The sequence below is a fragment of the Mobula hypostoma genome, chromosome 8, assembly GCF_963921235.1.
Source record: "Mobula hypostoma chromosome 8, sMobHyp1.1, whole genome shotgun sequence".
Taxonomy (NCBI): domain Eukaryota; kingdom Metazoa; phylum Chordata; class Chondrichthyes; order Myliobatiformes; family Myliobatidae; genus Mobula; species Mobula hypostoma.
The window spans coordinates 89024425-89047270 of NC_086104.1; the positions used below are offsets into that span (position 1 = coordinate 89024425).

Consider the following 22846-nt stretch of genomic DNA (forward strand, 5'->3'; position numbering starts at 1 on the left):
TACAGATGCAGGAAAACTTGAGCAACACCAGCAGAATACTCGAGGAACTCAGCAAGACAGACAGCATCTATGGTGGGGAATATACAGTTGACGTTTCAGGCCAAGACCCTTCATCAGCAATTCATAAGGCTGGAGAGGATTACAGCAGCAGAGGCAGTTACTGAGAGAAGGGAATTAACAATGAACAAGAACAGGGCTTGGAAAGAACAGGAGCAACAGGGGAATAGGACTGAGGTTCAGGATAGCAATAGAATACATGTACACAATCATTATCATCAGCTTCTGACTGGGGAAAGAGTTGAAGATTGCAACATATCTTCTGTCAGTTCCCTGGTGTGCATCCACGTTTAGGCTAATGAGATCATTCCCTCACTCACAAATGGGAGGTCTTATCCTTTAGATTCTCCAGCATTAAGATTATTGGACAGGGACTAGAATGGGGAATGGCCACAATTTGCATCTTGAGCCTCCCACCACTGTGCAACTTACAAAGATCCAAACCATTTATCAGAAAGAGTAGTCCAGCTGGATTGCGCAAACAGCGTTCAAGAGACTGCGGGCTGCAGCCATGCCTCTTTGTGCCACGTTACCAGGGTCAATATAAGCAATCACTTCAAGTGCCCTCATTGGAGTCTCAGTACCCCACCAACCCCACCTATAGATTACCACTGGAGAACCATGTGTCCCGTGACCAAGTACATCTCTTTGCAAAATGCTATGAAACTATTTGCTGCGCATCAGATTGATACTTATTGCAAGTATACACTGTGGGTTGGGAGATGTAGCCCAGAGAATAGAGATGTGGGCATTCACAGCTCTGTAACCAGTGCGGTATTGGATATAACTTGTGAGCTGGAAGCCTGCTGGCAGGAACCATCTGAACCAGCTCCAGGGCTCCAGGTAGTGCTCTAGTTGTCACAAACAATGTGCAATTTGGCAGTTCTAGACCTACAAACCCAGTGCAAGGCGACAGTACCTGCAAATTCCCTTCTCTTCTTGGAATCTGTACAATTTAGGTCCAACCATTCTGGATTCTCCTTCCTCAGCCAGGTAGGCCCAAATGTACTCAATATTTTCACTGTAATGTGAAATTATTTTCAATGTCCCATCACCTGCTCATTAAGCTCTCTTGAGTTTGTCTAGCTGACCGACAGCATGGTGGCTTAGTGGTTAGCGCAACCGCTTTACAGCGTCATCGATCACCGATCAGGGTTCGATTCCCGCTGCTGCCTGTGCGTAGTTTGCGTGTTCTCCTCGTGATCACGTGGGTCTCCTCCAGCTGCTCCGGTTTCCTTCCAAATTCCAAAGTTGCACAGTTAGGGTTAGTGAGATGTGGGCACCACTTGCCGGCTGCCCCAGCATAATCCTCAGACTGTGCTGGTCGTTGACGCAAAAATGGCACGTTTCACTGCTTATTCCAATGTTTTGACATGCACGTTCAGTTATCAATAGCTAAATTATTGTTCTTCACCCCAAAACTGAATCATGCCAGGCTTCAGCAGCGATTTCAATGTCAGTGAAAGCAAATCCCTCTTTGGAACTGGCAAATGATGATTTGTGGACTTAAGAAATTAACTCGCATGATTTCCTAATCATTTCATCAATGTCCACACCCCCTCCCACCATCACCACTCACTACTAACCCCAGTCAGTTTCATGATCAAAAGCTGCAAAGGTGAGATGGGATGTAGACTGACTCCACTAATGCCCTGAAATGTCAGGGAAAAGGCTTGTCGATGATTAAAAAGATAAAAATCATTCACCTTGTGTGTTGGAGATCGTAGCAGTCTGGTAGAACCATACCCTACCATCTTTGAGTACTCAAGATAGTTCTTGTTTACCTACTAAAAAGAAATATACCAAGATTTGCAAGGACGTGTAAAAAACAGGATAGATTTATAAGGATGACACCAAAACTGAGAGATGGTAATCAGGTACAGGCTGGGCCTCTTTCCTCTAGAATGAGGGCAAAGGGAAACACAAAGGATGACCTGACAGAGGTCTTTAAAATGATGGAAGGTATTCCAAGAGGTAGATGTGGTGATGATGGTTTAACTGCAAGGAATCCAAAACCAGGAACCATAAAGCATACTAATGACAATCACAGGAAAACTTACCCAGGGGCAGTGTGGAACTTGTTCCCCTGTGGAGCAGCTGAGGTAATCCATTTAAACTGCATTAGTACATCAGCAAAGCAGGAGAGAGTGATGTTGACAAGTTAAGAGTGGGAGCACGTTCATTGACCTGGAAGTAAACTCTATAGAACTCTATAAAACTCACAGTGCACTGGTCTGACTGCTCATTCTTTGCTTGTTTTTATAACCTGCCACATGAAATCTATGCCCTTGGGAAGAAGAGTGGATTCTCCCAAAATACTAATTATTGAACTTCATTACTAGAAGGGGCTTCTGGGTCTGTTTATAGTCATATTATTTTATAGAGTTTGGATACATAGAACATGTCATCACAACATAAAAAGCAGATCTGCTGAAAGTACCAGTCCCCCTTCCAGTATTGTAGCAACTGGCATAGATTTAGAAGATCAGCCCAAACTGTGCAGTGCACAAATCCAAATTTTAAAAAAGTATGACATTTCAAGTCAAAGGAGATATTAATCGAGATAGAAGACAAGTCTTATTCTCCTGGTAAGAGAAAGCAAACTACATTGGCTATAAAATGTAGCGACAGTACCCTGACAGAAACAAGACATCCTCGTTGTTTCCGCAGCAGACAGCTATAAAGTAGAGTAATAAAAACGTTCAAAGAATCTGCTAGAGTTGAGCACCATGTCTGCTTTTAATAAAGCGTAAATGAATCAGTAAGAATGACAGCCACCCAGGATAAGGAAATTTATTCCCTTACTCACAAACTCCCCACCTCAGCACAGCAGCCACTCAGACACTTGTTTTCCTGTAAAAGGAAATCTGCGTTCAGGATTTAGGTTTTTAATAAAATGGAAATAAATGATCAATTGACAATGAAAAATGCTTCTATATCTATGCCAGTATTTCAGTTTTGCTCAAGTCATTCGTATTTAATGGTGACTCATGGGAAAGTTCCGCATTAAACTCTGAAGCAGAAAAGCCAGTGTTGTACTCTTTCTTGATTGGTGTGTTAGGGCATATTCTGGACTTAGGGTATATAGCAAAATATTAACTTCAGCAAACAACTTTAGACCTGAATGTAGATTGTAGATTAAATTTAAAATGCAGCCCTGAGCAATAGGTTCCTAGAAAACTGTGGACAGCAGGTAATTGAAAAATGCTGATTAACATTTGTTTTGGGTGTCTGGAGTGTGGGTGAGAAGAAGGACGTGTGAAATTCATATGTAATTCAAAGAAAGCATTGCAGATACATTGTAAATATAGAATTGTCCTTTGCTCTTTAGCACATAAAATGCCATGTAATATTGGGTTGAACATGCCTCTTCCTCCAGAGAGTGTCTCATTTTGTCAAATAAAAGACTGCCATTATTACACCAGCTGCATCTCTCCAACAACTTTGTTCACATTACAGCAGGTGAATGAGGTTGAAATTGCCCTTAATAAATGGCCCTGTTCAGGAATGAACCACGGCATCAGTGGCATCATTAAATAGCGTGTGCTAGCTGGACACTTTTCTTCTTGCCATTGTCACCTTATGATCCAGCACCAGCTAGTATTGGAGGGCCATAAGAGATAGGGTCAGAATTAAGCCATTCAGCCCATCAGATTTGTTCTGGCATTTGATCAAAATTTTCCAAAAGCACAAGTGCACGTGATCAAGGCAGCAGAAGTCCTTGACTTTATTTTCCTGCTTATAAAAGAGTATTCTACCTATTGGGTACAGCCCAGCTTCCACCAATTCCTTTACCCTGCCGTTTATCCACTCACACAATACTATCAACTCCCCTTTAGCCCTTTTGTAACATATTTATACCACAGGGTGAGTTCCAGTGGCCAATTAACCCACCTATACATCTCTGTATTTTCGTATTTTCTTACAATATATTTGATTTTTCAGCCCATGAGTACTATGGCAGCTCCTAAGGCAATTCCATTCCCCGTTTCTATCCCAGAAACATATTCCCTGCCACATGCCCATCAATCCCACCCTAATTTTCACACCACCTACCCACACTATACTTTGGCTCAAAGGACATCCACTGATGCCTTGGCTAACATTCAAATCCATTAGTACCGGGAATTAGATGTACATATTCATTCTGCACAAGCTTCATGCAATCCTCTGCCTCCAGGCCACTACCTGTTTCACCTCACAAAGCCAGACTACAGGGTACCATTTAAACTACCAACCAATAAAAAGGAGGAATTCATAGCAGCCGAGAGGACAAACGTGATAATTATGTGCAAACTCCACACTCAAATGACACCAGAGGTCTGGATTGAACCCAGACTGCTGATACAACAGCACCAACTGCTAGGCCCTGAAGGGTTGACACAGGAAAAGGGCTTTGTGCCAAGTCAGCACTTAAAACAAATCAAAGTGACCGCTGTTACCCTCCGAGGCTGAGAGCTCTTCCAATATTCGATGCTCCTTGCATGAAGAGCAAATGCAGAGATATAGGTCCTAGGTGAAGTGTAGGAACTGCAGGCACTGTAACACTGTGAACAGCCCACCAAGCCCCAACAGCTGAAATGACATATGTATATGAATGTATATTTGCAATCTCTGGAACATGGTTAAATCCATTCAGCTCAAATAAATGTCCAGTCTGCAGTCCAAATAGATCTGGCTGATGGTCATAGCACCTTTAACAAAACAATATATATATATACATATTTTAATTTACTCACTGCTTAAGGAAATGGCCACTGGCAAGACCACAGTTTATTTCCCATTCTTAAATTGCCCTTGAGAAGATGATGGTGAGCTGCCTTCTTTGGAGGCTATTTCCGAAGTTCATTTGGGCGGAGTATCAAGAATTGACATCAATGAAGAAATAAGGGTGCCAATCAGTGCAGAGTTTGAGTGATGTTGGAGTTGCACCTGTCCAGGTGAGAGATTGGAGGTGATACAGTCATCATGGCATGGCCATTACCTGAATCTGTTCCTGTAACCACAGTACTGATGTGATTCATCCTGTTGAGTTTTTAGTTTATAGTGACTCCTAAGGTGTTGCTGGTGGGTGACTCAACATTGCAAATGCAATTGAATATGTAGAATATCTGGCTGGAGACAGTCATCTTCTGACTGATGATACTTGTCACTTCATGCCCAAATATTCATCAGGGCCCACTGCAGAGATCTGAGACTCCTGACCCAGGCAGATTCCACAATGCACTACGGAGACAGCTTCAGTCTATCAGAGGCCACATAAGAGAAGCCATCAAACAGAGGTGTTTCAGTCAATATAAAGGGGCTCATTATTTTGAATCGGGAGATCCTGCATGGGCTCCAAGTTATTTACGTTGCGTCCAAGCATATGTTATCTGTTCATTAACATCCTGTGATTTATGTGATTTTGTTATGTGTAATTTGCTATATTTAGTCTTGTTTGAAAGCAGTGGCTAAATTTCAAACTATGTTACTTGTTGTAGAGAACTTTGGGATTTTCCAGTATCATGATGGGAACTACAGAAATGCAAGACTTCTAATTTAGGATTATACCAATGAATATGCTCCAACACCATGTACAAGTTTTGCTGATGATACCACTGTTGTGGGCTGTATCAAAGGTGGAGATGAATCAGCATACAGGAAGGAGATTGAAAATTTGACTGAATGGTGTAACAACAACAACCTCTCACTCAACGTTAATAAGACCAACAAATTATAATAGACTTCAGAAGAGGGTAATCTGAGGTCCTTAAGCCAGTAATCATTGGAGGATCAGAGGTAAAGAGGGTCAGTAACTTTAAATTCAGGGGTGTCGCTATCTCAGAGGACCTGTCCTGGATCCATCATATAAATATAGTTGCAAAGAAATCACGACAGTGCCTCTACTTCCTTCGGAGACTGCGGAGGTTCTGCAAGTCATCGAAAACCTTGGCCAGCTTCTATAGCTGTGTGCTGGAAAGTGGCTGCATTACGGCCTGGTATGGGAACAGCAAGGCCTTTGAGTGGAAAATCCTACAAAAGTTAGTGGATTTGGCCCAGTACATCGTGGGTAAAACCCTCCCAACCACTGAGGACATCTACATGAAACGTTGCTGTGGAAAACCAGCATCCATCATGAAAGATCCTCACCACCCAGGCCCTTTTCTCATTGCTGCCATCAGTTAGAAAGTACAAGGACTCGCACCATCTGGTTCAAGAACAGTTACTACCTCTCAATCATCAGGCTCTTGGACAAAAAGGGATAACTACACTCATTTAAGGACTCGTTTATCTTGTTATTTCATGCCTGTTATTTATTGCTATTTGTTCACATCTGCATTTGCAAAGTTTGTTTACAATTTGCCGTTCCTGATGTTTACAGTTTGCAGATCCTGTTTATAGTTACCATTCTATAGATTTGCTAAGTATTCCTGCAGAAAAAAGAATCTCACAGTTGAATGTGGTGACATATATGTACTCTGATAATAAATTTTACCTTAAACTTTGAATTGAGAATTCCAACAATTTCAAAACCTCAGGGACCTCCATCACAGCATAAATAAGGGGAAATTTTATAATTCGGCACTTAGCCATATCTGCTGAGTAACTAATGTACGACTACAACTGTTCAGCTTACTGCTTTCTATTCAAGATAACTGAAGCTGTTGGAAATCACTGACTCTGAGGATGCTTTCCCCCAGCATGCAGTCTCCGAAGCTAGACTTCATGATGAAAGAACAAAATCAGAAAATCTAATCTAGGAGATGCAGGCACAATCTGAACTGAACAATCTAGGCTTCAGGGTTTTACCAAGCGATGGTGCGATGGTGTGTGTGTGTGTGTGTGTGTGTGTGTGTGTGTGTGTGTGTGTGTGTGTGTGTGAGAGAGAGAGAGAACAGCTATTCAGCTTGAATGCAGTTTGACACAAATTCTCCCAGTCAATGTGTGTACTATAAATTCCTTGTATCAATCTCAAAAACTCCTCCTCAGTTTGTTATCATTCTTATAAAGCCTCTTAAAATTTGAAACAAACTTTGTGTGCATGTTTCAGGGTTATTTTAGGTGCCTCATGAAATATAAAAAGAAACACCAAAGACAACCTAAATCCAAAATATGCGTACTACTGCTGTTTTCTGGGTGGATTGCAAGATGGTCCCCCAAAGTGGAAAAGAGGGGCATTTCTTTCAATGGTTGTTCACCATGGCCAGTCTCATGTCACTCTGATCACACACACACACACACACACACACACGCACACAATGCTAGCTTTAAAAAGGCACCATCCCCAAACATAGGCTTTTTTAAAAGTCCTGAATAGCAATTGAGTAAACAATTATTCATATTAACTGTACAATTCTAGTAGATATGAATAGACAAAGTCGCAATTAGAGTATTTAAAGTTGCTTATTTTGGTATCTAATTTTATTTTCAATTCATTATCTTAGAATTTTATAATCCTGCAGAACTTCCTATTTCCCTGGGGCCGTCAGAAGGAATATTCAAATGGGCGAGTATAGAAAGATAACGGGCCGTTTACTACCACTTGCTGAGCGTACACCCACTCAATTATTCTACCCCAAGCTGATGCAAGCCATTGCATCAGGCCTTGTTGTACAGCTGCCCCCCCACCCCCACCTCACCACACCGCATCCATTACAAGACTCCAGTGAGTCTCAGGTCTGCAGAGGCTTCACACGATTAAGCAGAACAGGCACAATTAAATTCCTTGCTGAAGTCTGGCTTATTGATGGTGGACCTGCCTGCTCTCGTAAAGGCGGAGAGTTTCCAGCTGTCAGTGGTGGTGAAGGAGTGGGGAGGGGGCAGTTGCTGGTTCAGTGCATGCCTCAACTTCCACTGATCCAGCTCCTTTCAACCTGAAAGGACAAACGACTTTGGTATGCAGTGCCTATTTGGTTTGCTGGCTACTTTGGCCCATTGGATAATTTTTCAGCCTTTTGCCAGGTCGAAACAACGGCAATATAAGCTGCTCAGTAAAATATCAACAATTCTGTTGAACTGATGTCTGACGTGCTCTTCCTTTTCTATGCTGGTCCCATCAGTGAGCCCAGGAGGTCAGCAGCCCAGCATCACTCACAGGTTGATGATTCGATAATAAAAGCATCTCCACCACTCCTCATGGGCAATGGTCAAGCATCCTACTTACCTCTATTCTGAAAAAGCAAAAATCAGGAAGAAGCAAAACAAGATGAGGTGCTACATTTTGGTAGGACTAATCAAAATAGGACATACATGGTAAATGGTAGGGCATTGAAGAATGCTGTAGAACAGACGGATCTAGGAATAATGGTGCATAGTTCCCTGAAGGTGGAATCTCATGTGGATGGGGTGGTGAAGAAAGCTTTTGGTATGCTGGCCTTTATAAATCAGAGCATTGAGTATAGTTGGGACGTAATGTTGAAATTGTATAAGGCATTGGTAAGGCCAAACTTGGAGTATTGTGTACAGTTCTGGTCACAGAATTATAGCAAAGATGTCAATAAAATTGAGAGAGTACAGAGGAGATTTACTAAAATGTTGCCTGGGTTTCATCTCCTAAGTTACAGAGAATAGTTGAACAAGTTAGGTCTTTATTCTTTGGCGTGTAGAAGGTTGAGGAGGGACTTGATAGAGGTATTTAAAATTATGAGGGGGATAGATAGAGTTGAAGTGGATAGGCTTTTTCCATTGAGAATGGGGGAGATTCAAACAAAAAGACATGAGTTGAGAGTTAAAGGGCAAAAGTTTAGGGGTAACATGAAGGGGAACTTCTTTACTCAGAGAGTGGTAGCTTTGTGGAACGAGCTTCCAGCAGAAGTGGTTGAGGCAGGTTCGATGTTGTCATTTAAAGTTAAATTGGATAGATATATGGACAGGAAAGGAATGGAGGGTTATGGGCCGAGTGCAGGTCGGTGAGACTAGGTGAGAGTAAGAGTTCGGCACAGACTAGAAGGGCCGAGATGGTAATTGTTATATGGTTATATAGTTATAAGAGTTTATTCTGATATAAAATGTAAAACATACTGCCAGGTTGATTACCCTTCATCAGATCAAATCAACATGAAACGTCAACTGTGTTCCTCTCTCCACAGATGCTGCCTGACCTGCTGAGTATTTACAGCTCTTTGACTGTATTTCAGACATTGGCAGTTCTTGCATTTCCAAGAGTTGACTCGTTGGAAGCATGACATGAAATAAGCCAAAACAGCTGGCAAATAAAATCATACAACTTTAGTGTTATAATGAAAAAGAAATCTATCCAACTTGTTTTAACATAGATGAGCCTGTTATTTCCAATTTTTCCCTTGTTTATATTCTTCAGATGCATCTAATTATAGAATTACATAATTTTTTTCCATTTTCATAGGTTTTGGTACTTCTAGGAGTTATCAGAGAACAAGGTGAAAATGTAGTGTTGTGACTGGTAAGATTAAAGGTGAAGTAATGAGATATCATGGACCTGGTAAGTACCCTGGGGAGACTGGCATGTCAGCAGGTATCTCTGATCAGATAGTAAGTAGAGAGATGGGAAAAATAAATTATATTGGTCTATTTTTATTTCTTCTAGCACAATTTTCCTGGCCATCTACTTGGAAGGTAAATGCTTCAACCTGCCAGGTGGCTTGTGAATATTTCACAATATATGCCATTCAACAGTTTAAATTTGTCGCAATATTGTTGAAAAGGATGAACAAAATTTAAGGTCAGAGCCATGGCATATGGGTAGATTATAAAGAAGGAGATTAATATTGACAAAAACATTTAAACCAATGTTTGTTGCTCAGTATGGAAACAGAAGATATCTTGCTTGGATATAGCACAATGTAATCTTGTGTTCCAGCAGTTCACATATGTGATATATACCTTTATGGAATTCACAAATCACTGCTAAAAACTCTGAAATGCAGAATAAAGATTCACTGTTACGGAACTTATGAGAAAAAAACTAAATAAATTGTGACAGAAACAACAATTATAAACTTTTGTCATAGGCTTATGTCACGGAAGATTGTGACCAGTTTAAGGCACGTGACCCCTTATAACATGGGGATGTACAGTATTCTGGTATTAGATATTCACCTGTAATTTTCTGTATGTTCACCTGTCACCTTGTATGAACTGCAGTGTGGGAAAGAATATGACAAAGGCCAATTAAAGGGCCCTAAGATCCAAGGTTCTTCATCAAAGCATGTTCAGATAAAAACCTATCAATGTTCCGTCTTTGGAAGTTAGCTTCATAACTATGCTTATGATGATAAATTAACCCAGATCAGAAATGTTTTAATGTTTTATATTAGTTAGACACATGTAGTCACATTTAACACAAGTAAACCAGTATTTTACATATTTCAAAACTTTCCACCCAAATCCCAGTTTAAGCCAAAGTTCTCATTCCTTCCTATCCTATTGCTCAGGCAGAGGTCTCCTGACACTCTGGGTGCCAAGAACCGTAAGTGGAGGCAGGTCAGCTGCCACTGGCGACATCCCACCGACACCAAGTCAGAGGTCTTTGAGTTCCCAGCAGCGCAGCAGGGACTAGCCAACTGGGCAACTTCCCCCCTGAAAAGAATTCAGGTCTCTTAGGGCAGTGACTATCTGCTAGCAGGCCAGACGCACCAACCCTTGACATATTGAAAATGAACCTATAGCAACAGGAAAATGTTGCACTGGTTTTCCTGGGCTTGGGATACACAGCAATGAAACAGCTTACTCAGCCTCTAAGAACTCATCTGTTTCTCTTCTGCTAAACACAATCCTCCTCAAAACTTCTTCCAGTTCATTACACAACACCCAATCCAGAATAGCTGATCCCCTAGCGAGCTCAACCACGAGCTGCTCTGAAAAGCCATTTTATAGGCATTCTATAGATTCCCCTCTTGGATCCAGCACCAGCCTGATCTTTCTGATCGACCTGCATATTGAAATTCCCTATGACTATCGCAACATTTTCCTTTTGACTTGCATTTTCTATCCCCCATTGTAATTTGTAGGCCGCATCTTTACTACTATTTGCAGCTCTGTATATACACAACTTACATCATGATCTACCCACAATAACTCAACACTTTCTGATTCTATGTCACCTCTTTCTAATGATTTGATTTCATTTTTTGCCGACAGAGCAACACCGTCCCTCTGCCTTCCTGCCTGTCCTTTCAATAGAATGTGTATCCTTGGACGTTAAGCTCCCAGCTATAATCTTCTTTCAACCATGATTCAGTGATGCCCACAATGTAAAAATGCCAATCTGCAACTGTGCTTGCTCAACTACCTTATGGTTAGATTAGATTAGATTAGATTAGATTCAACTTTATTGTCATTGTGCCGAGTACAGATACAAAGCCAATGATATGTAATTAGCATCTAACCAGAAGTGCAAAAGAATAGCATTATTTTCAAAATAACTGCAAATAAAAAGTAAGTACTACAGCACACAAATATAAAAGTACTGAGACAGTACAATATGGGTGCAATACTGCTTAACACTGTGATGTGAGGTTCAGCAGGGTCACAGCCTCAGGGAAGAAGCTCTTCCTGTGCCTGCTGGTGCAGGAGCGGAGGCTCCTGTAGCGCCTACCGGATGGGAGGAGAGTAAAAAGTCCATGATTAGGGTGAGATGCATCCTTGATAATGCTTTTCATCCCGCCCAGGCAGCTTTTATGGTAGACGTTCTCAATGGTGCCGATAATCCGCTGGGCAGTTCTCACCACACGCTGGAGTGCTTTGCGGCCCAACATGGGACAATTGCCATACCACACTGAGATGCAGTTGGTGAGTATGCTCTCAATGGTACAGCGGTAAAAGTCCATCAGTATCCTGGGACTGAGGTGAGCTTTCTTGATGCTCCGCAGGAAGTAAAGGCGCTGTTGTGCCCTTCTGATCAGGATGGAGGAATTCAGGGACCAGGTGAGATCCTCGGAAATGTGGACACCAAGGACTTTAAAACTTGATACATGCTTCTCTACAGCTCCGTTGATGTAGATGGGGACATGAGTGTGGCTCCTAGCATGCCTGAAGTCCACAATAATATAGTATACAATAATATTCTGTACACTGCGTCTATTCAAATATAATGCCTTCAGTCCTGTATTCACCTTTTTTGATTTTGTCTACATTTACATTGCAACTCAACCTGTTGACTGCAATTTTGCCCTGTCAGCAGCCTTTCCTTGCTAACAGTCTCACCACACAGAGTAATCCCTGCTGATTTCTTGGATCAAACACTTGCATGACTCAAAAACCCACCCCATTCCCAAAAAGAGCCCCCATCCTGTTCTGGAACTCATGGAAATCCCATCCCCCACCCAACATCCATCCAAAACTTGCCCTCATATCTCTCAAAAACCAGTCACTGAGGCCAAGGCCATATAAAATTGGTCCCTACCCTCCCACCCATCATCGCCCTTTCAGAATCCTGTCCCACTCCAGTTCAATCCATACCCTCCAGAGCCTGCCTCTTCCGATGGTCACCGGAAACAGCAGCAACCTCCTCTCTCACATTTGTCCATTTGACTACTGCTGAATGGGAAATATAAAGTAAATTCAAGTGAAAGGAGAAAAGTTTTATCATTACATTCAAGAGGAATTCCTGCTTCTACCCCCCCACCACATTTGTATTACGTTTGCTTCACATGTCAGCCCCACTGCATCCTCATAAATAGAACCAGTCACAAGAATTATTGATTCTCCCCATTCTTCCCACATCTCCTCCTAACATCTAGATATTGACATTGTTACAGGGACAATGTTTGGGCAAAAGGGATTTGTTTAGTTATGTATTTAATCAGTAGTTTAATTGGTTGGGCATAGCACCGTAAGCTAAAGGGTCCATTTCTGTGTTGAATCATGTTTTATTCCATTGACATGGCAGTTGAGGGGCACATGTCTTACTTATTGGATCAAATTAATGTACTTCCTCTAATATACACAGCTTTCATTTTTAAGTATGCTAATGAGCCATCGCCCTTTCCATAGGAAAAGTTTACTGTTGATAACTGAGCCACTAAAATGTTAAGCAGGAATTCCAAGATATCAATGTCCTGTCCCTCTCCAATTCCCCAAATTTCTCCTGTTCATCATGAAGAGTAGGTAAGAATGTCAAATATCAGTCAAGGATTAGTAATAGTACATGAATAACTAACCGGGCAGTCACAAATTTATATTAAGACTTTGTTACGAGTCACACACTGCTTTGAGGGACTGGCTATGAGACAAAATCAGTAATGTTCTGGTACCATCCAACATTGATGTAATGACTCAGACGTAAACAACAAGAGTTATTACTTCAGCAAACACTCATTACCTTAAATCAATGATCAGACGTTCCACTAGCCATTATGACTGGTTTTATTCAATTATTTGGTATCGTCAACAGTATGTATCATTACATGGACAAGATGGAACTGAAATCCATCAGCAAGAGTAGCTTTGTAGCATTCATCTGAAAGTCTACACTTTCCTCAGGAGGTCACAAAGCCAAACTATGGGTTACTGTTATGTTTTGTAACTCCAAAACTAATTGAAAGAAAAACATGGGGAGCCCAGGATTGTCATGGTTCGGATCAGGGTCCCTTTAAATTTAGCTTGTTTATGTTACGATCCGGACTGTTGACTCTCTATTTTCCTGTGTCCCTCGACTTTGGTGATTAGAGGCAATTAACACTCGGCTGAACCAGTAATTTATAGTCTCCGACTTTCAGCCGTTCGGTGTGGGAGCGTCTGCAAAGTCATCAAAGGCATGGTGTGCCGATGTCATCTGGCCGGAGCAAGCCTAGTCTCTGCCGAAGCGAGTACCGGTAATTCGCCCTTCCTCACCGGAGCAACCCTGTCCAGTTACCTCACCAAAGCGAGCCTGCAAAATCTCCTCACCGAGGTGGGTCCATCAGTTAACCCGCCGGAGGGAATCAAGAACCGCTGTCTACTGTTCCCGGGCCGAGTTGAGAGTTCGTCACTACCCGGAGGCTCCAAGTCAAGTCCTGTCCCTGGCGGCATTCTAGCACCAAGTCAAGTCCTGTCCCTGGCAGCATTCTAGCACCAAGTCAAGTCCTGTCCCTGGCGGCATTCAAGCACCAAGTCAAGTCTTGGCCCTGGTGGCATTCTAGCACCAAGTCAAGTCCTGTCCCTGGCAGCATTCAAGCACCAAGTCAAGTCCTGTCCCTCGCGGCTTCCCAGTTCCGAGTCAAGTCCTGGCCCTGGTGGTCTGTGATTCCTGTTCTACTCCCTTGTCTGAATCCTTTCTCTGCCCCTCTCGTCTTTAGCCCTCGTCTGCAGCCCCCGCCTGCACTTCGGTCTAGTTTCATCACCGGAGCTAGATAGGTACTGCCTGGTGTTCTTTCGTGTTGGTCTTGTCTTGTCTTGTCCTCGCCTCCATGGGGTAAGTCAGGCCGTCTTGCCATTGCCCTATGGGGAGTCATGTCTTGTCGTGTCTTGTTCTCGTCTCCATGGGGTAAGTCAGGCCGTCTTGCTGTTGCCCGGCAGAGGATCATGAGTCCCAGCCCTATGTCCTGTACCCAAGGAGGAGTCCCGGCTCTCTGTTCTGTGTGTGAATCCCGGCCCTATGTCCTGTACCCAAGGAGGTGTCCTGACTCTGTGTTCTGTGTATGTGTCCATGGTTCCATTTACCTGCTCCCCGAGAACCGAAGCTCTGTGTTCCCATGTTCCTCCTCTCCCTAGCCCATGTCATGTCCATGCCTGGTACTGGGGTCATGTCCATGCCTGGTACTGGGGTCCGAGCCCGGTGCAAGACCCAGGTACTGGGTCCTTGCCCAATCCCTGGCTCGGAGTCCATACCGTAGCCTCTTCATGTCGCCTCTAGTTCTGGGATCCGATTCCGAGTCCTAGCCCAGACCCCTAGTCCCAGCCTAGTCGTAGTCCAGAGTCCTTGTCCAGTTCACTATCCCTGCTCCTCCCTTGCTCTCCGGGTATCAAACAATAAACTAAATTTACTTAACCTCACAAGATGTGTCTTGCATTTGAGTCCACCCTTGCTCCCAATGCCACACCATTGTGACAAGGATAAACGTGTACACTTCCTTTTCACTTTAGCAAGGCGTGCACATATGACGTGGCGTAATGATGTATGCCATTCACTTCTACACACTGTATAACCCATGATGAATTATGTAAACAGCAAAGAATACTCAATCAAGCAATATATTTACAATGTTACTCAAATATTGAGTACACAACACTCCTTCCTGTTTGCTATAAACTCCAACTCAGTAGAGAATGCATCTCAACTTATATACACAGTATGTTATATAATATAGCTGCTATATACAGACATCCACAGCAGAGTAAATTTTAAATTGTCCTATTCAGGCTTAAAGATTTAATCGTTGTGGAGCATTTCTTACCTTTGTGGGATAATGTATTTCCTGACAGGGGTGGGGGCTGGGCAGGAGAGACTTGTGGCTGTAAGACAATCTTGGGTTCTGGGTACTCCTTTGTGGTGGTCATCGGAGTCGACTCTGGACTGCAGAAAGTGATTCTGACAGCTCTGGACACCTTTCTTCTCTACAATTGACTCTGCTCTGCTCAACTGATCGATATGTAATCTCCTGTTGTTGGTTGTGGAGTGTGCTGCATCGCATTTGCTGAGCTTTTGATTCAGTGTCAGTGTAGTGTGCTCTGCTGACATTGCTCTCAGTGCGTTCTGTAGACTTTCCACCAAACCATTTGCAGCTGGGTGGTATGGTGAAGCTGTAATACGCCTTATTCCATTCACTTTCAAGACTGACTGAAACTGTTCCACAAGCTTTGGTCCATCGTCACTGACTAAGTGTTCTGGAAGACCAGTCCTTGAGAAGAGGCTTCCACACTGTGTGAGGCTCTAGTGGAGGCTGCTGGGAACACTTCTGGCCACTCTGTAGTTGCATTCACTACTACAAAGAAATTTGTGCCCATGAATGGTCTGGAAAAACCCACATGAATCCTCTGCCAGGGCAATGCAGGCCATTCCCGGGGATGGAGGGTCACTGCTCTTGGCATCGTTTGGACATGCTGGCATCCCAAACACTTGGACATGCAAGCTTCTCGATCTGCAGATCTACCACAAACTAAGAGTTGATCCAACACTTACACTTTGACCACGCCTATATGACCAACATGTAGCTCATCCAACACTTTAGCTCTCAGTCTGGATGATGCAACAACTCTCAATCCCCACAAAAGGCAACCCCCATCAAGGACAAGTTCATCACAACTCCGGTAAAAATGGGGGATCTGAGTTTCTGCTGCACATTCCAGCCATTTTGGGTGGCCATGTAGACCTGAGAGAGTGTGGAGTCTTTTCTGGTTTCCTTTTGGGTCATCTCTGCTGTAGCAGGGTGACTCTCAATTTGCATTAGGGAGATTGCATCCCTAATGAAATACACACATTAGAGAGGAGTGTCCTCTTCGGTAAATTTTTCAGGTATTTCCTTTAAACTGGACAATCCTGGTAGTGGTTGATGATCAATAATGAGAGTAAACTCACTCTCATACAAGTACCCGTTGAAACATTTAACACACCAAACCAAACTATCCTCTCTATCAAACTGTGCCATATTTTTCTCTGCAGCAGTGAGGGAACTTGATGCAAAGGCTACAGGGTGCTTACTTCCATCACTCATAACACGTGACCCGACTGCACCCATACCATAAGGAAAGGCATCACAGGCAAATTTCATTGGGCAGTATGATTACAGTGCTTGATGCCACCATTTCCTTTGCCTTTTGGAAAGCCACCCCACACTGCTTTGTCCATTGCCATTCCTAACTAATCTCTAGTAATGAGTTCAAGGTGTGGAGGGCAGCAGCTAGGTTTGACATGAATCAGTTATAGTAATTGACAAATCCTAAAAAGGACCACGGGTATGACACGTCTTTCGATCTTGGGGCATCACCTGGTCCATAGACTGCTGAAGCAGATACTGCTTCAAAAATAAGCATGTTATAGCGATAAAGCCAATTGCAAGTGTTTATGGTGAGAAACTCTTTGAACTCTTCTTCCATTTCCACCTGTGGGTAGGTCTCACGCAAATCCACTTTGCTGAAGGGGTTCCCTCTATAAAAATTTGCAATGATATCCTCTAGCCTGGGCAGAAGGTATTGATCTTCTTTCAGTACTGGGTTGATGGTGACCTTAAAATCACTACAGATCCTAACAGATCCACTCTTCTTGGTGACTGGGTCCACCAACGTTGCCCATGGGATCCACGTAACCTTGGAAAGAATTCCTTCAGCTGTCATGCAAACTACCTCATTGGCTACTTTATCACGGATGCTATAATGCTTTGTAAAACTTCAGTGTGGTATTTTCCTTTAATACTATTTTACCCCTGATATGTTTGCGTTTTCCAATACCATCCTTGAACACTGCTTAGGCACCATCCAGTACCTTTCTTAGTTCATTTTCAGTTGACTTTCTTGGGGGATGTGGCATGCAGGTGGTGGACAAATCTCCAATCAAGTTGTAGTTGCCTCAGCCAATCATGACCCCACAATGTTGGCCCTCTTGTTTTTACCACATACAAGCCCAAAGTGGCTTGCTGGTTGTTGTATTTCAGTGTTAAGAATGTCATTCCCATGGGAGTGATGTTTTCTGCAATATAAATTCTCAGATGGATATCTGCAGTTCAGTTCAGTTCAGTATCTTCAAAATGCCATTCAATCTCATTTTGTGAAATTACTGAAACAGCTGAACCAAAGTCCAATTCTATTTTAAATAATTTGCCATTCACTTCTGGTGTAAATGATATTGCTCGTCTGTTGTTAATTTTCACATTGAAAATCTCAAGGCTACCAAGTCATATGGCACTCTCATCAGTATCAGATTTTTCATCGACAGCCTGCAGATTAGTGCTCTTTTTGAAGCTACAACTTGACTTTTTAGTATTTTATCTACCCTGTGCAGTCCATTTCTTTTTGTCTGCTCAGCATGCTCTTTGTATATGCTATACTTGGTTGCAATTTCTTCAAATTTCACCTTTAAACCTACATTGGTGTGGTGTATGTGAGTCTCTGCCACAACCGTAACATGATTTGTTTAGCCAGGCAGGTTCCTATTTAGACATTGCAATTTTGTTCGAGCTTACTTTCATTCCTGACTGCAACCTAATTGTGTCTCTAGCTGCTGTTTCCATTGATACAGTGATTTCAACTTCTCTTTTAAATGTGAGTTGTGCTTCAGTTAGGAGCCATTTTTGAATGTTTTCTTGTAATATCTCACAAGCTAAATGATCTCTCAGTGCATTAAGCCCATTTTTGAATTGACAATGCTCAGACAATCTCTTCAACTCAGCCTCATACTCTGAAATAGACACCCCTTCCTTTATATTCTGCTTATGAAACCTAAAGCATTCTGCAATCAACAATGGTTTTAGTTCTAAATGCTCCTGCATTACTTTTATGATATCAATAAAGCTAATTTCAGCTGGTTTGGTTGGAGCAGTCAAAACTCTAAGCAAACTGTATGCTTTTCCACCAATTGCACTCAGCAAGACTGGCACTCACTTTTCATTGGCTATTTCATTTGCTTTAGAATACTGCTCAGTCTGTTCAGTATACAATATCCAATTACTTATTTTGTAATCAAATGCATCTACTTTTCAGATGTAGACAGCCATATCTGCTTTTTTTTAAAAAGTTATATAATTATTATCACCCAGTACCCATGAATCTCATCTATTTTCTGCTTTTTGCCTATTTTTTACTCGATTGTCTCTCTCCTTTACAAATAAACCACATGCTGCAATTTTTATTTGACCATTTCTACCCTCTTGTGAAGAAAGCATGCTGCGTTTTTTTTTAAAACTCGAAAGTTTCATCACACTTCAACAGGTAGGTAGTTGTCTCGGCTTCACTTTAAATATACCTCATCACCACTGTTATATTTTGTAATTCCAAAACTAATCGAAGGAAAAACACATGGAGCCTATGGATAAATGTGTACTTCATTTTTATTTTAATGAGGTGCACATATATGACGTGGTGGTGTAATGACATATGACATTCATGTACTTGTACATATAACCCCTAATGAATTATGTATATGTAACTCTCGCTTCAGCTAGCGGCTTAATATAGGGGATGATAGCCCCCCGGCCCGGCCAAACTTAAGAAATCTCGTTTGGGTGGATGCTGCGTGATGTGTCCCGTGACAAATCAGTACCATGAAGTAACAAACAGTACACAATATGCGATTAAACGATTGAGCTTTATAATTCTTAATTTGACTCTCTGGTTAGTAAAGAAAACAAAGAAGAAAAGGGGCCCATTCTCATGAAACAGTCTAATGCGGAATGTTGGAGCTCACTGATGAGGCCGTTCGTCCACCATCGACCTCCTCTGATCGTTGCTGACCTTCGGACCCTCGCTACAAGTCCACTCCATCCGAGGTCTACCAACTCTTTCCATTCGCATCTTCTCTCCTCATCTCTCCCTGGCAAAAGACTGCGAATTCCCGGCTCCCAGACACACAAGAAGGAACAACATCCCGCTCATTGGCTAACATGCCCCATTATCTCTAGTCATAACCCAAACACTGCTGCTACAGAGAAACCATTACCTCAGAAGTGGAACATTACAGAGAAGCCATTGCATTAGCAGCAAAACCCTACAGCATGTTACATAAACAACAAAGAATGCAAAATCAAATAATGTATTTACAAGACTACTCGAATATTAAATACACCTACTTGATCAAACCATCCATCAATAAGCTTTACACCCAGATCTCACTTTTTTAGATACCTACAGGATAGAAACTTTTTAATTACTGTTTCTCCTAATTTTCCACACTTATATCCAATGGATATTTTGGAAAAAAATTTAGATTTAAACCTCTCTCAGAAAGGTGTTGTAGCAATTATTTATAATTATGAATTTATGTCCTGATGTATTTAATAAAATTAAAACTGATTGGGAAAGAGAACTTGAGATTAATATACTGACTGAAAAAGGAGAAAAAATTCTTCAGTTGGTGAATTCATCCTCTGTATGTGCTAAGCATAGGTTGATACAGTTTAAAGTAGTGCCCAGGGCTCATATGTCCAAAGATAAACTATCTCGTTATTATTCTTATATAAATCCTATATGTGATAGATGTCATTCCGAGATAGCTTCTTTAACTCACATGTTTTGATCATGTCCTTTGTTGAAAAAATATTGGAAAGATATTTTTGATATTATTTCAACAGTTTTGAATATAGACTTACAAACTCACCCAATTACTGCTAGTTTTGGGTTACCAATGATAGAACCAAATTACTTAACCTCTTCAGCTCATCGGATGATTGCATTTCTTACTTTAATGGCTAGAAGATCCATTTTGCTGAATTGGAAAGAGATTAACCCTCCTACTATATTTCACTGGTTTTCACAAACTATGTCATGTTTAAATTTGGAAAAAATTACGTGTGGTTTATGACCCTTCCATTAAATTCGAAAAGACTTGGAGGCCATTTATTCAGCATTTTCATGTGATGTAATTTGACCATTTCCAAACTTATTTTACTTCTCTGTAGTGTTGGTTGAGAGGAACGGAGTCGTCGACACTATGGTTTTCTTTTCTCCCATTTTTTACAATGTTAAAACAGCCCAGGTCTTTTTTCAGTTTAGTTGATTAATTTTGTTTAGATTAGTTTTTTTTTGAGGGAGTTATTATTTTTTTTTGATTTTTTTCCTTTTTCATGATTTTTGTCCAGATATTTTTTTTGTTCTGTATTATTCATTGGTATCCTACATGATTGGGAATGTTAAGTATAACAATGTATTCCCAATAACTTTGTACTATTATTATGTCATGTTTATATTTTATGAAACCAATAAAAAGATTGAAAAAGAAAGAATAAGCTCTAATAAAAGCAAATGCTTGAGCTAATCAGAGAGAAGCAGCACTGCAACTGGTCCTTCAGCTCACCGAGCCCACATGGTCACAGGGAGAAGGTGCAAGCTCCATGTGTGTCCTTTCGGAGCTTGAGTTCTGGCTTCACACAGTGGATCGCTATTGCCTTGTGTGACACTGCTGCTCAAATTCAGAGATCACATGCAAATCTATCAATGCCAACTGATCAAAGAGGGATGGTTAAGCATTAGCGCTGGCAGCAGATTTGTATTCCACTACATGACCCGTTATCTCATAACATAGCATATTCATGATCATTGAGACAGGGGATCATCTTTGGTTCAATGACTATAAAGTATGCAGGGGCAGCAACGTCTAAGCAAGAGCGCATTACATTCAGGTAAAAGAGCAGAAGCAAAAGTACTGGCCAATGGAGCAGTGAAGAACCTCATAATCCAATCACACTCCAAATGGACATGGCAATGAACACTTAAATCAACAAACAACAGGTGCCATGCAAACCCCATTGTTGAGGAAGGATGAAACTATGAACCTCATTCAAGCATGCCAAATTCTTAAAGGACTTGACAAGGTAAATGCAGAGTAGATGACTCCCCTTTACTGGGGTGCCTGGAACCAGGGTCAGTGTCTCTATTAAAAAATAGAGTCAGTCATTCAAAATGCTGATGAGAAGAAATTCCTTCACCCAAAAATTGATGAGTTTTTATAACTTGCTACCCAAGAGGGCTAAGGAGGCTCAGTAGCTGAGCCTATTCAAGACAAAGGTGGATAGATTTTTAGATAAAGGAAGTCAGTTAATGTGGGTTACTGCAGGTAAGTAGCACCAAGGTAAGTAATCAGCCATGACGTTATTGTATAATGGGGCAGGTACAAAAGGGTTAATAACTTACTGCTACTTCTGCTTCTTACATCCTTAACCCAGGATGAGTGTCCAAGATGAAGCACATCCAAACATTTTCATCCAGAAGTATCTGCCTCAACCTATTACAACAGATGCAAACAAGTCACTCCACTTGGGTGCAGCATGCTTGAGCCCAGTGCCAGCCTTGTGGTGGCACTGGGGCTTGTGCTCTACATATGGTGAGGCAGCTCTTGCAAAGTGACACGAACAAATCTGTCAGCCAGAACAGGAAACTGCGCAGACCTATGGAAAATGCACAAACCTACGGAAAATCCCGGCAACTCTGGACAATGCTTCTCACCCTCTGCACGCTACCTTGGCTGAAAAAAGGGCACTTCTAATAATAGGCTAAGACAACTGCGCTGCTTCAAAGAACGCCTTATGAAGTCATTCTTGCTCTTGGCCATTAGGCTCTATAATGAGTCAACCTATAGCCGGGGAAGTGATGACCACGCCCCCCCCCTTCCTGTTAGACTGTTTGTGGTCATTTATTGTTTATTCTTTCTACTTCTCTTCTAATATTTATATCTGTGCACTTGTTATGCTACCGTGCCACTGTAATTTCCTTTGGGATTAATAAAGTGTCTGTTTAACTATCAAAACATCCCAGGATTCCATAAAGCATGAGAAATCAAAGCCAGTTATTACACTGTCAAATGCGATAGGGTATACTGTACATAATGCAGTCCACTTATAATTGTTCATCAATAAACTCATCATTAATTACTCCACTGTTGAAGATTTGCCCAACACAATAAATGGTTGCAATACCTGGAGGTCAATTTACTCTGCCCCAGGATACTACTGCTGGGGATCTGCAGGACAGTTGTACCAACCTTAGAAATATTCAGCTGCTGCATTAATAGCTCTCTCTTTCTCTGCTAAGATCAAAAATAAAAACAGATGCAGTACACGTGCTGAGAGCAATTTGTCAGGAATGTCATCAATGTGTGTGATAGGCATGGACAGAGAGACTGGGACATTCAGATTCCGATTTATTTGTTTATGACATGTATAACCTAAATGCACAGTGAAATGTGTCCTGTGTGTTAACAACCAAC

The 22846-nt window shown here is 41.8% G+C and overlaps 1 protein-coding gene across 1 annotated transcript in view; it reads right to left on the bottom strand.

Moving 5' to 3' along the window:
- esr1 (estrogen receptor 1) overlaps positions 1-22846 on the bottom strand; it is a 216832-nt gene that overhangs the window by 127905 nt on the left and 66081 nt on the right. The gene's annotated exons all lie outside the window — the stretch shown is intronic.